This window comes from Octopus sinensis, linkage group LG7 (assembly GCF_006345805.1).
Source record: "Octopus sinensis linkage group LG7, ASM634580v1, whole genome shotgun sequence".
Lineage (NCBI taxonomy): Eukaryota > Metazoa > Mollusca > Cephalopoda > Octopoda > Octopodidae > Octopus > Octopus sinensis.
This window is the reverse complement of record NC_043003.1, coordinates 77,311,991-77,325,819: the sequence shown is the minus strand read 5'-3', so window position 1 is coordinate 77,325,819 and position 13,829 is coordinate 77,311,991. Positions and strand designations below refer to the sequence as shown.

Here is a 13,829-nt window from a genome sequence, read left to right as displayed (position 1 = left end):
TTGGACTGGAACGACGTGAAATAGAGTGTCTTGCTCAAGAACGCAATGCGCAACCAAGAATCGAACTCACGACCATGCGATTATGAACCGAATACTTCTAACCATTAAGCCACGTACCTTCACAGTTTGATCTGATACAGACTGAAGGTCACATATATCAGCAAGAGACATCGTCACTGAGATCGATCAAAGTAGCTGACTGATATTTATTTTATAAACCGCGGTGAAATTTCAACTCGGAACATAAAGTAGTGTAACTAACTACCACAAGGGATTTTGTTTGATGCTCTACAGACTCCACCGATTTAGCGTCCTATTCAGCCGTATAAACTGTATCATTATATGCTGATGTGTGATCGTCTCTCATGGTACAGTATTCATTATTATGACTAATCATGTATTGTGAAGATACTTTCTAAAGCCATATCTATTGTGTTAAGTGCAAACCGATTATTTTATCTTTAAGTATGGAGCTGCTGGCGCAAGTGGCTCCATAGCTCAGTTGGTTAGAGCGCCAGTCTAGTAAACTGGAGGTCGAGTGTTCGAATCTCTCTGGAGCCTTATTATTTTTGTTATACTTTTAATAATTTCACTAAAGTTATGTCACCTCCGTACTGAAATAATATCTCTTCTGTGTTTAATTACGAATTTTCCCTCTTTTAATTGATAGAAATCGTAAATGGTTATATTTCTAAATACAAACTTGTCAAGAAAGTTTTGCGTTTGTCGATACGAAGGAAATAATCACGTATTATAATGAAAATTATTGAAGCCATTTTCAGATTGTTAGGGATAAACATTTAATCTTTATAAAGTCTAAATATGTGACTAAGTGGTATGCGGCTCCATAGCTCAGTTGGTTAGAGCGCCAGTCTAGTAAACTGGAGGTCGAGTGTTCGAATCTCTCTGGAGCCTCAACCTAGTTTTTTTCCTCTCCAATTATCAATTTTCATTATCATATAATAAACTGTGAAGATAAATAAGATCTTTCGTTATATGAAAAGTAAAATGGGCTCGCACATTTGTGAAGCCTGCTAACTAAAATTATACCTTTCATGAGAAAAAAATCATTAACTGTTTCCCTGTTCAAAGCATTTTGTCCTAAACGTCCATGCTTATTTTCATTTAAGTATCTCTTGAATAAAATAATGCTCTCTTTTTGTAAGTCTTAAGATGCACTAATGGTTGAAAAAAATTGCCAATGTGTGTCATATATGATACTTAGACTCCGAGTAAATATGTCCTTTGTATCACATGTGATACGCGGGCAGAGAAGACAATACTGAAATTTTATTTAAATATAAACTATTCACTGACAAGTCATTAACGAAGTGTAGTATAACAGCAGCTACACGAAATAGCTATATATTCCCTTAGATACTATGTATATTCTATATTTAATTAGCAAACGCACCCGTCCTTTGGACGGTTTAATTTGCTTTGGTGGTATTTTTTCACCAAATAATTGAACTACCGAGAAGGTTTATGAGTAGCACGTCAATCTATGTTTCCAATTAACCTAGGAACAGAAAATCAAATTGAAGGCTGGTTATTGTGAAGGTCGTCGTACTTTAATGATCATAATCAGGAAAGTATTAGCTGAAAAGAACGAATAGCATGGTACCATAGGATGCAGGTAGTAAGCCCGCTACGCATGCAAGACTCCAGGAGCTCCTACAAAACCTGTGATAAAGACAAAATATCAACAACAACAACAATGAAAAAATAATAGTGCCCTAATACAGTACCAGGCACTGACTCTCATGGCTTCTGATCTTAATTGATTGGAAGCGTTATCATGTACATGTTTTGTCTTGGTATAAAAGATGAGAAATAACAAATATTTTCCTCAATGCCACAGATTTGCTTGTCAGTTGTTTGACCATAGCTAGTTGAGCATGTCTCTTGTTAGCTGACGATATGAGCATCTCTTATCACGAGTAGAGGTAGTGGAGGAGCATCATAGCCGTGTGTTGAAAGGAATTCTTAGAAGTTTGGATAATTCACATTTGGAAACATGGGTGTTTCGTTCATCATCTTCAAACAAACCTTATTCAAGGATCTTTTGAGCAGGATGGGCTTCTCGACCTAAAGAAAACTCTAACTGGGCCCCACCTGCAAGGGTACGCGCTGTTTATCTTGATCTGAAATCACCATATCGCGCACATATGATTGTGATGCATGTGCCTCGTGTACCCTTATCAGACGGGTAGTTACGGTGGACCAGACGGGTAGTCATGGGCTTCGTATGTTTTACCCGTGTCACCTTGATGGCTTGCACTACTCTCACCACCACCACCACCAATACCACCATCATCATCAACATCATCATTAATATCATCATTATCATCATCATAATCCCTTTTCGCCAGAGCCCCGTCGATGTCATTTTTCCACCCTGATAGAGTGGAAGTGGTTGTCTTAGAGTAGAAAGTTTACTGTATGTTGTGCCCCACAACTTTTCCACAACGGATAGATAGATAGATCGGTACATGGCGATAGAGAATGGGAAGGAGGGAGGGATAGAGAGAGAAGTATAGAGGGATAGAGAAATGGGGAGCGGACAGTCGATTTTAGTACTTGACAGGTTCTATATTTAATCAATCACTGAAGAATAGAATACAAAGTTGACCCCACAGCGGGACTCCATCTCCGAACATGGGAACCGGAATAAGCACCGAAAATCATGTGCCGAGCGCTCTAAATTATTCTGTCAATCGATTGTATTAGTCCTCGATGTATAATGTGTTTGAACAAAAAAGACGAGATGGTTATTGTTGCAACATGCTTGGAAGCAATCGAACAATCATCATCATCAACATCAGCAGCAACAGTAGCACCACTACCACTACCACCACTACTACTACTACACATTCATGAAACAGAACAGCACACACACACACGCGCGCACAAAGAGCCAATCACACCCAGTTGTTACCCGTGAAAGTCATGTGTTCCGATTATTTGATGATCGGCTGGTTGGTTGGTTGGTTGGTTGGTCGGTCGGTCAGTAAGACCTTTTTAGGGAATCTCTGCAATATGTCGTTTGTTCATAAAATCATCGCAGAATCATCCATTAAATGTTTTAATCCTCTTTGATTTCTGGCAGTTTGGCAGCAACCTTCTTTGGCACAAAACACTCTTTAACTCAAGCACATTCTTCAACATATTTCACGTTCTTCTTGAAGTTGTTGTTGTTGTTGTTGCTGTTGCTGATGCTGTAATTGTTGTTGCTTTTGTATTGTCGAGGTTTTTGATTTTCTTTTTTTTCATCCGTTACAGATAAAATGTTTTATTAAGCTATTGCTTTCTAAAAGAGTGAGAATGTGTTTGTGTAATGTTTACGAGAATGCTAGTGCGGTAGATGTGGGCGTGTGTGACAATATGAGCTCGTATACGTGTCTTTTATCAATGTTTCAAGGTATGCATCTGTGTGTGTGTGTAAAGGTTTACATTGAATGAGAACATATTTGGATGTCAGTGAGCCTTTGAGAGAAGTATGTAAATTTCCGTCTTCCAATATTTCTGTTAGCATTTAAATTTTATTACAAATATTCTGTGTATTTACGAGTATGTATTTACGTTAACAATCTATATATGTATACATATGTATATAAATGATATGTGTAGTATATGTATATATATATATTCATTCAAACGTTCTATATATATATATATATATATATATATATATATATACACACACACACGTTCTATACATACATGCAAACATACATACATAGATACATACATATATACATAGTACTTGCTACATGCATATATGTGCATATATTCACACACTTCTACACACACACATTCATGTTCCTTTACATACATATCATATATACATGCATACATATATACATACATATGTATATACATATATACATACATATGTATATACATATATACATTCATACATATATACATATATACATTCATACACACACACACACACACACATGCATGTATGTATTCATACGTTGCTTTGCATAATCTACCTCGTGTATACAAAGAAATATTCAGAAATATTTAGACACTGAAAAATACGATTAAAAAGACGAAAAGAAAAACAAAAAAGAATGTAATCACTATAGCACAAAAAATAAAAGAAGTGATGCAAAATAATTTTATAATACTGTAAAGTGGTTAATGCGTTATAGGAAAAAGAGTTAGCAATTGTTCAAACAAAGGGGGTTAACATGTTCTAAATATTTATTAAAAAACTACAGTAAAAGACATAATAATATATTATTATTACTGTATTATAGTATTTCTTTTAAATTGTCTTTCATTTTTTTTTAATGACAGATTAAGTTAGAAGTGGATGAAGACAACGAGAAGAATGTTTGTTTAACATTGTTCATTGGATTATTAGCTATTAGGAATATTTTAGAGAGAAGAGGGAAAGAAAGAGAGAGAGAAAGAGAGATTGGGAGCTGTAGTTATTACGAGGGCGAAAAGAAAAAAAAAGTGCAATAATGGAATAAGACGGTTTGAGTGATTCTCTAATGCCAGTGTGTGTGTAGGTGTATGTGTGTGTGTGTGTGTGGAAGTGGCACCTTCTCAAACACGTGCGCACACACTCATATATCTCTTATGCTTTCGTTAGTTTCAGTCATTGGAGTGTGGCCATGCTGGGGCACCGTCTTGAAGGGTTTAGTCGAACAGATCGACTAGAGCTCTAATTTTTTTTTGAAGTCTAGTACACATTCTACCGGTCTCTTTTGCCGAACCGCTAACGTTACGAGGATGTAAACAAATCGACATCGGTTAATCAAGCGGTATATATGCGACGGGTTACTTTCACTTTCCGTCTACCAAATCCATTCACAATGCTTTGGTTGGGCCGGGGCTACAGTAGAAAACGGATCTTTTCTGTTTGGCAGCACCTGTGGAAATTTTAAAGTTTAGTGAAAATTTTAAAATTTGGTGTATTGATGTAATTTTCCATGCTGAATCTCAGGAAATAATTCACAAAGTTATTGAGGCTTAAAGTTTGATCATTTTTACCCAATCAAAAAAAAAAAACAGGATTTGGAAGCTGTCATTTTGTGCGTAACTGCATGAGTTGTCAGCATACTGAAAATAGCACGTGTTTTAATATGAATGTATTTGTGGCTTACGATTGTGTAAAATTACTCCAAATTTGCAAAATTTAAAAGATATTAAACTCTTTATTTATTGATTTATAGCAAAAATAAATTTCATGTCAATGATTAGCATACAAGACTACATAATTACACCAAATATGAAATCAATTGGAACAGAAATTGAAGAAATTGAAAAGTGGCAGCCTAACAGAAAAGATCCATTGAAGACATTTGCCCAAAGTAGCATCTAGTGGAACTGAAAGCAAAACTATGTGGTTGGAAAGCACACCTCTTACCACCCAACCACGCCTAGTTATGGAATTATAATAATTTCTAACATAGACACAAGACCACAAATTTCGGTGGGTGGGGAAGAATTAACTGATTAAACTGATACTAGTACATGACTAATATTTCATTTTTTCAAACCCCAGAAGAACAAAAGGTAAACGATCTTAGTGGTATTTGAACTCAGTTCTGAAACAAATATCACAAAGCGCTGGCGTTTCTGCAATAAACCGTACTTATACTTTTAAATAATGATGATAATAATTCTTTCTTTCTCCTATAGGCACAAGGCTTGAAATTTTGGGACACCTCAGTACTCACCCGATACTTATTTTTTTCGACTTTGGGAGGATGAAGGCAAAGTCGATCTCTGTAGCATTTGAATTGAAAACTTAAAGCCGGGAGAAATGCTGCAAAGAATTTTGTCTGGCTTGCCAACAATTCTACAAGCTCACCGTCTTAATAATCCTTTCTACTAAAGGCATAAGGCTAGAAATCTTGTGGGAGGAGGCAAGTTGATTACATCGACTTAAGTGCTCAGCTAATACTTATTTTATCGTCCCCAAAAAGATGAACGGCAGAGTCGACTTCGACGTAAAGACGAACGGAAGATCGCTAAGCATTTTGTCCGATCTGCTAACGATTCTAGAAACTTGCCGCCTTAATGACAATAATTCTTTCTAATAGTGTCACAAGCCCTGAATTTTTGAGGAAGGGGAGGGGGCTGGAAGAAATACCACAAACTAATTGTCTGTTGCGACTAAAACAAAAATATCTACTCATCTTGTTTATGAATATATTTGTAAATGAAAATTATATAAAGTGTTCTTAATGGATCGTCGTTATTAAATTAAGGTGAAAGAGGCTTTGCATACTACAAACTCACATACTGTAATGTATTTCTGAGGCAGCGACATAATGTGAAAAGACTGGAATTACAGGTACAATTCATCGAACGGTATTCATATAGAAAATGCTTAATAAACATATAAAATCATATAAAATCCATGGATAAGTCACACAAATTTTTCTGTTTGGCTTTCAGGTTTTCAATTCCTTCAATTTTGTCCCAATTGATTTCAAATTTGGTGTATTGATGTGGCTTTGTATGCTAATTATGGAAATGGAATTCATTTTTACCTTACATTAATAAATAAAAGTTAATAGGTTTTAAAGTTTGCAAATTTTAGGTAATTTTATCCGATCAAAAAAACCACGGACACATAAGTGCCTTTTTCTAAAGTAACAAGCCAAGCCGTTATGTATTCTACTTACCTACCTGCTACTCATACGTGTAACCTTTCGTTTATGAAAACCGAAGAGGATGCAGTTGATCGGGCAGACCTATGATCAAAAGGAGTATTCTAATCTAATGCCGAACGCCCACAATTTTAGAGTTATTTAGGGCTACCATAATTTAGTATGCCCTTCCTCATTTTATGACGTTAGGGTGATATTTTGGAGAAAATTTGGCTGCCTTTTCTTACAGTTCGATCGTTACATGAATTGAATTACAGCATTTTTTTTTTGTTTTGTTGTTCAGCGTGCTAACGATTCTGCCAGAACGTTCAGTTTCAATTTTTTCAGTTTTTGATAATTTTTCGCATTACATGCCAATCCCAACATTTCACATGACTTTATTTATTAAAACTTTTTAAAATTCCATCGCTGAATGTTTTGTCGTAATGTCATCATGCACAAAATGCCAGCTTCCAAATCCTGTTTTCTGATTGGGTAAAAATGATCAAACTTCAAATAGCTGTAACGTTTTTACAGATGAGTCTTTGCGACGTACGACTGCGAGTCGTGGACAATGTTGAAGGTAGATGAGAAAAGAGTGAGCGCTTTTGAAATGTGGTGTTACCGCAGAATCCTTAGAGTATCATGGACGGAGAGAAGGACGAACAGCTGGGTACTAGAAAAGCTCAGTTGCGAGATGACACTTCGGCGAAACATCATAACTGGCAAGGTAAACGGCAGACGTAAAAGAGGCAGACCACCCACTTCTTGGCTGAAAGACATCGCAACCACAGGATTGTCTTTATTCTTAGCTGTCCATGGGGTAGAGGACAGGAGAAGGTGGCAATACATCGTGATGACCACAGCATCGCATAGTGCGACACCTGACAAGGATGAACATTTTAAAAGTATTTTTTTTCTGGAAATGGGGAATAAGAACATTAGTTTCAGCATGAAAAATTACATCAATATACCAAATTTGAAAATTATTACTTAATTTCAAAATTTCAAAACGTGAAACCAAATAGAAAAGATCCTCAACAACTGTTAATTATTAGACGGGAGTGTGCGAATAGATTTTGCGTTTCTTAATATTTATCAGTGGCATTTAACTTACCTATCAACTATTGTTGTTAAGAAGAACTGCTTCATGTGATACACATAAAGAAACAATTGTTGACGTAAAGCAATTTTAAAAAATTTCTCTTTACCTTCTGAGTTCAAGTTCCGCAGTATTCAATTTGCATTATACTCTTCTAAGGTCGATCAATACTCGTTATACACTACAGTTAATTTCATCGCGTAAATCCTTCTACCAAAACCTGTGAGGCTTTGTGTCACTATAAGAAAACATTATTTTATTTCTAAGTGGGTAAACGTATGATGAACATGTTTAAAGCACTTAAACTCTGGAGTTAAATAAATAAATAAATGCGCCCTTTTAAAACCTAGCCAGGCTCATGGGCCCGGTTTCCCGGTTTCAATGACATATGTGTTCCCCAGCTGGATGGGACGCCAGTCCATCGCAGCGTTACTCATTTTTGCCAGCTGAGTGGATTGGAGCAACGTTAAATGAAGTGTTTTGCTCAAGAACACAACGCGTCGCCCGGTCCAGGAATCGAAACCGCAATCTTACGATCATGATACTGACACCCTAACCACTAAGCCACGCGCATCCACTAATCTCTGGAGTTACTATGTTCTAATTTCACACACACACACACACACACCTACGCACGCGCACACTAAAGACTCCGAAGACTCTAGAAATCTTTTCCTAAATTCACTGATTGCTATTCTTATTAATAGAGCTATAGAACCAGTCTTCTAGGAAGTAACATCTTATTTTATATATTTACTTTCAACTACGTTTAATTTAATTTCAATTGCGTGTTGCTGCAGGTAGGCAACAATGCTGCACCTGATTGTCTCTTGACAACAACATGCTACCGCAAACAAAGCTGTTTATTGAAACCGCTTTAATTGGTTTCCTAATTAAAAATATAACGTCTTATTTAATCTCACAGTAAAAATCGCGAAAATACACATCTAACCTTATAAAAGAGGCGTAAAATGAATCACTAGGATCTATCGAGATTCAAACATTCAGCCTCCAAACAATAGACGGGTGCGCTAACTGAGTTATGGATCCACCTGATGCATAAACGTCAAATATTGTTACACCTGGTATAATAAATATGGTTATAGAAAGTATTCTCATAAAAGTTTCAAATTTTGACACAAGGCCAGCAATTTCGAGGGATGAGGTAAATCGGTTACATCAACCCCGCCACTCTGGTGCTTGACTAGTACATTTTTATCGACCCCAAAAGGTTAAAAGCGAAGTCGACTTCATCGGGATTTGAACTCAAAACGTGAAGACGAATGGAATGTCGCTTATATTTGGCCCGGGGTGCTAACGGTTCTGCCAACTCGCTGCCTTATTACTAATAAAAAGAATAATGGTTTGAAATTTTGGTACAAGGTTAGTAATTTCGGGGGCGGGGGTAAGTCGATTTATTGACCCCGAGGGGTAAAAATGATCAAACTTTAAATAGTTTTACGATCCGACTATCGCACACCGGGCCGCTGCGGAAGTAACGATTCTGCCATTTCACTGCCTCAGAAATTATCTCCACAATACACAATTACTTACATTTATAATCAACCTTGTATATCAAAAGTGGTTGCCACATAACCACGTACAATGATACGGTTTCAATATACGTTTGAATAGAACGGTAAATTGGTAGAATCGGTAGAGTATCAGGCAAAATACCTTGTGGCGTTTAGTTACACCGTTCTATGTTCTGAGTTGAAATCTCCTCGAGATCTATAGAGTAAGTACCAGTTATCTCTTCGGATCAATCTCAGTGATGATATCTCTTGCTCAACGTAAGCAATCTGTCTTCATCAGATTGTGGTACTCCTCAATTAATTTCAATGCTCTTGTACAGTTTATGCTCTTGGGAAAAACCAACAGAGTCATTATAAACAATTTACTTTACCATAAACAGTTCAGTATCTTTGAATCCTTGTATTCTGTTATGCTTTACCATTTTGTAATAGAAATAACTCTGGGTGTGTGGCAAGAAGTTTGGTTTCCAGCCACAAAGTTCTGGGTTCAGTTCTACTGCGTGTCTTCTACTATTGTTCCGGTTCAACCAATACCTTATGAGTGGACTTGGCAGAAAGAAACTGAAAGAATCTTGTCGTATACACAAACTCACACGATAGAATTCTTTTAGTTTCTGCTTACCAAGTCCATCCACAAGGCTTTTGTCGATCTGGAACAACATATTTGTGTATCTTTGTGCTTGTTCTTCATCATCGTTTGACAACTGGTGTTGGTTTGTCTATGTCTCTGTAAACTAGCGGTTCGGCAAAAAGAAAACGATAAAATAAGTACGCAGGGGTCGATTTATTCAACTAGGCCCTTCAAAGCGGTGCCCCAGAATGGCTGCAATCCAATGATCGAAATGAGATAAAAGATCTGTATTTTTGGTATTTTAATTTTGAGAGTTCGTAAAATGATATCTTTAAATACAAACTTACGAAAATGAGTTCAGTAAATAGGATTATTTTCTGTAATCTGCTCATTTCTTGCTGTTGGTATGTCTCATTCATGACCCAATAATATCTGGTACACTTAATGCTGTAAGCAATTCAAATTAGTCCTTTAGCGTTCGGATTACCCTATCAAATGTAATGCTTATTCACGTTGTTTTGTATCAATCATGTATTATATTGTAGCTCTGAGACTTTGATGATGTGATTGTTTATTTGTAGAATGATATTATAGAGATGGCCTGTTTAAACATAAAACAGGTAGACTATTTGGGCCTGATATGTTTGGCTTGAATGCTAAAGAGTTAAATCAAATTGAAGGCAAAGTAAATATTTCTTGTGAAATGATAGCGGTTGGCAGAAAGCATTAATAACTTCGAACTGAACAATTGCTTCTCAGCCTTTTTGGCTAAGATAAAAGTGTAACATCTTATTCCAGTACTTGAATGATTTATTTCATTGATCATAGATGAATGAAATGGCAAGTTGGAAGCAGAACACAGAACCTAAAAGACTTAATGAATATCACTAATTCTTTCAACTGGAGCTCCAATATGTAGATACAAGGTCAGCAGTTTTGAAGTGAGGGTATTGATCGATATCCTAGATCTCAGTAGTTGGCGGGAACTTTATTTTATCGAGCCTGAAAGTAAGAAAGGCACATTTAACCTCAGCAGACTTTGAGTTCAGAGCCGAGGAAAACGCCTCAAGGCACTTCTTCCGACATGCTAACGATGCCATCAGCTCACTGGCTTAGACCAGCACTCTAATAACAAGTTTCTTATTTAGAAAGAAGGCCAGCAATTTCTCTCAACTGATACTTATCTCATCGACCCAGACAGAAATAAAGGCAAAGTCGATCTCGGGGTATTTGAGCTCAGAACATAAAGATCCAGAATAAATAAGCAAGGCATTTATTGCGACGTTCTACTGATCTTACCAGTTACTGACCTCTTTTGTTTCTAACAATGATATAAGCCCTGATATTTGTAAGTTTGTAGTGGAGGAGGTTAGTCGATTAAATATACCTCAGTATTTGAATGGTATATTATTTTATCGAACTCAGAAGGGTGAACTGTAAGCAAATTAGGCGAGTCCATATGTTTTATCTGGTTCATAGGAGATGATCCAACCCACCCCACACATCTGATAGTGTTTTTTTTCAGCTGTTCTTTTGAAGTACTTTGAAAATTTTCAGTTTTAGGAGATCTTAAGGGGCGAACTGGTAGAGTCATTAGCACGCCGGACGAAATGCTTAGCAGTATTTCGTCTGCCGTTACGTTCTGAGTTCAAATTTCACCGAGGTCGACTTTACCTTTCATCCTTTCGGGGTCGATAAAATGAGTACCAGCTGAATACTGGGGTTAATGTAATTGACTTATCTCCTCCCTCGAAATTGTGCCAAAAATTTGAAATCAGTTTTAAGTGACATTTTTTTTGCCCGCTCTTATGTGGTCGCTGGGCAGAGAGAGACACCTTTTTTGAAAAGTGTCTCACTCATATTGTTTCTTTATCCTGGAAAAGTTGCATATTCAGATATACTGTTTAAAATAATAGCGAAGATGCTTTTTTGTTCTTGTTTATGCAAAAATTAACGGAAATGTTTTCGTTTGGTATAGAGTGTGTGCATGTGATAGAGTTATTGTTGATACTCCTACTCAATATTTTCAAACTGGATATTGAAGTGTTTGTGTTCTCTTTTACGTTTATATTCAGCGTTAATATTTTGCTGAGCAATCAGTAGTCTTTTTTGTTTGTTTTCTCATTACGAAATATGCTATTTTGATAATTTTCAATTTTAATTTTGGAAGCGTGGCTTAGAATTATTTTATCCGTTTTTCATGTATTTAGGCAACGTGAAGAAATAAAAATTTATACCAAAATAAAATTACGAACCTTATTTTTCCTCTGTGAACTCCGTACTAGTGGATTCGAAGCTTCCATAATTTATTAGTTTGCGAGTAGTTTGAATAAAAACCTGTTCCATTCAGTAAAAATCCTTTACTTAGAAGATCGATTTGAAAGCAACGTCTGACTTAGCAGATAATAATGCTTTCTACTATCGACACAAGCCCCGGAATATTGGGGGAGGGGGACTGGTATTTATTTTATTGATCTCGAAAGGGTGAAAGGCAGGGTAAGAGCAATATTCAAGACAGAGCTGAATGCAAGAAACAGGATCGAAGCTATCAATACTTTAGCCATACCAGTCGTGACTTACTGTTTCAATATCATTAACTAGTCAATTACTGAAATATGTAATCTTGACAGAAAAATACGAAAATTGTTGACAATGCATAGAATGCACCACCCTAAGGCAGATATAGAACGAATTTACCTGCCAAGAAAAGAGGGAGGCCATAGACTTTTACAACTGGGATTAACAATGAAGATTGCCACAATTGGCCAAGACACCTACCTGAAAAACTCTGAGGACTGGATGTTAAAACTTGTCTCAAAACATGAAAACAAGAAAGCATTATACTCAGCAACAAAACAGGGAAAGGAATATGTAAGTGAATTCCAAATACAACAAACTCCAGAATTAGACGTACTAGAAACAAACACAGAAAAAGCTAAGCGTATGAAAACCCGTGCTGAAAATGCTGCCTTAGATATTCTTACTGATAGATAGCAAGAAAAAAAACCTCTCAATGGCAAATATCCATAAAAGAACTAATAATGCCGATGTTGACAAAGCCGTTACTCATCAATGGCTAATGGTTCCTGGCTTAAAATTAGGAACAGAAGATTTTATCACAGCAGCCCAAGATCAATGCCTACCTATAAGAAAGTACCAGCTACCCAACATGTCGTGTAGGTCAACAACAAAATGAAAACATAGATCATGTTGTCTCTATGTGCAGTCTTCTTGCGCCTACAGAGTATCTCAACAGGCATGATAGAGCTGTACAATATATTCACTAGGTAATTTGCAAAAACCTGGACCTACCCCATGATAAAAACTGGTGGGAACACAAACCACCCTTCAGCGCTTGAAAATGATCACATCTCATTCCTCTGAAACATCACCATTCAAACTGTCAGAAAAATTAATACAAATAGGCCAGACATTATATTGAAATACTTCAGACAAACATCATGCCTCCTCATTCATATGACTGTCCCAATCGATATAAATGTATCAGTCAAGACCTATCAAAAGCTGAGCAAATATAAAAATCTTGAAATAGAAATTGGCAAAATGCGGAACCTGAAGATTAAAACCAAACCTGTTGTCATAGGTGCCTAGGAATGATAGCAAAAGAGGCTTGATTGCTACCTAGCTCAGATACCAGGAGACCCCAAAATGTCAGAAATTCAAAAGATAGGGCTCATGGGAACTACCCATATCCTGCGTAAAATACTCTGTGTAATCTTAAATTTTAAAACAAACACACAATTTTCTTATGGTTTCTTAAACATTCTCTAGAATAACACTATGTACAAAACCAAAATATGGCACCCTAGGCATAACACCAACATGAACTTCTAACTTGTTGTTTCTTGAGGACTCTGGGTGAGACTTGGAGCCAACTTGTACAAATACAAAGCAAAAGTCAAATAATAATAATAATCGTCATCATCATAATTCTTTCTGCTGTAGGCACAAGGCCTGAAATTTTTGGGGAAGGGACTCGT

At 36.5% G+C, this 13,829-nt stretch overlaps 1 long non-coding RNA gene and 2 other non-coding genes across 3 annotated transcripts; 2 read left to right on the top strand and 1 right to left on the bottom strand.

The window, feature by feature from the left end:
* The first annotated feature begins 487 nt into the window (after nt 1-487).
* Nucleotides 488-561, top strand: Trnat-agu. The gene has a single exon. It is a non-coding gene; the product is annotated as a tRNA-Thr (tRNA).
* A 280-nt stretch (nt 562-841) lies between these two features.
* Trnat-agu lies at nt 842-915 on the top strand. Its single transcript has one exon. It is a non-coding gene; the product is annotated as a tRNA-Thr (tRNA).
* Nucleotides 916-5,161: 4,246 nt separating this feature from the next.
* On the bottom strand, nt 5,162-13,132 carry LOC118764110. The gene is made up of 3 exons (XR_004999901.1): nt 12,993-13,132; nt 5,984-5,996; nt 5,162-5,173 (listed from the first exon to the last, which is right to left on the bottom strand). It is a non-coding gene; the product is annotated as an uncharacterized LOC118764110 (long non-coding RNA).
* Nucleotides 13,133-13,829: the final 697 nt, after the last annotated feature.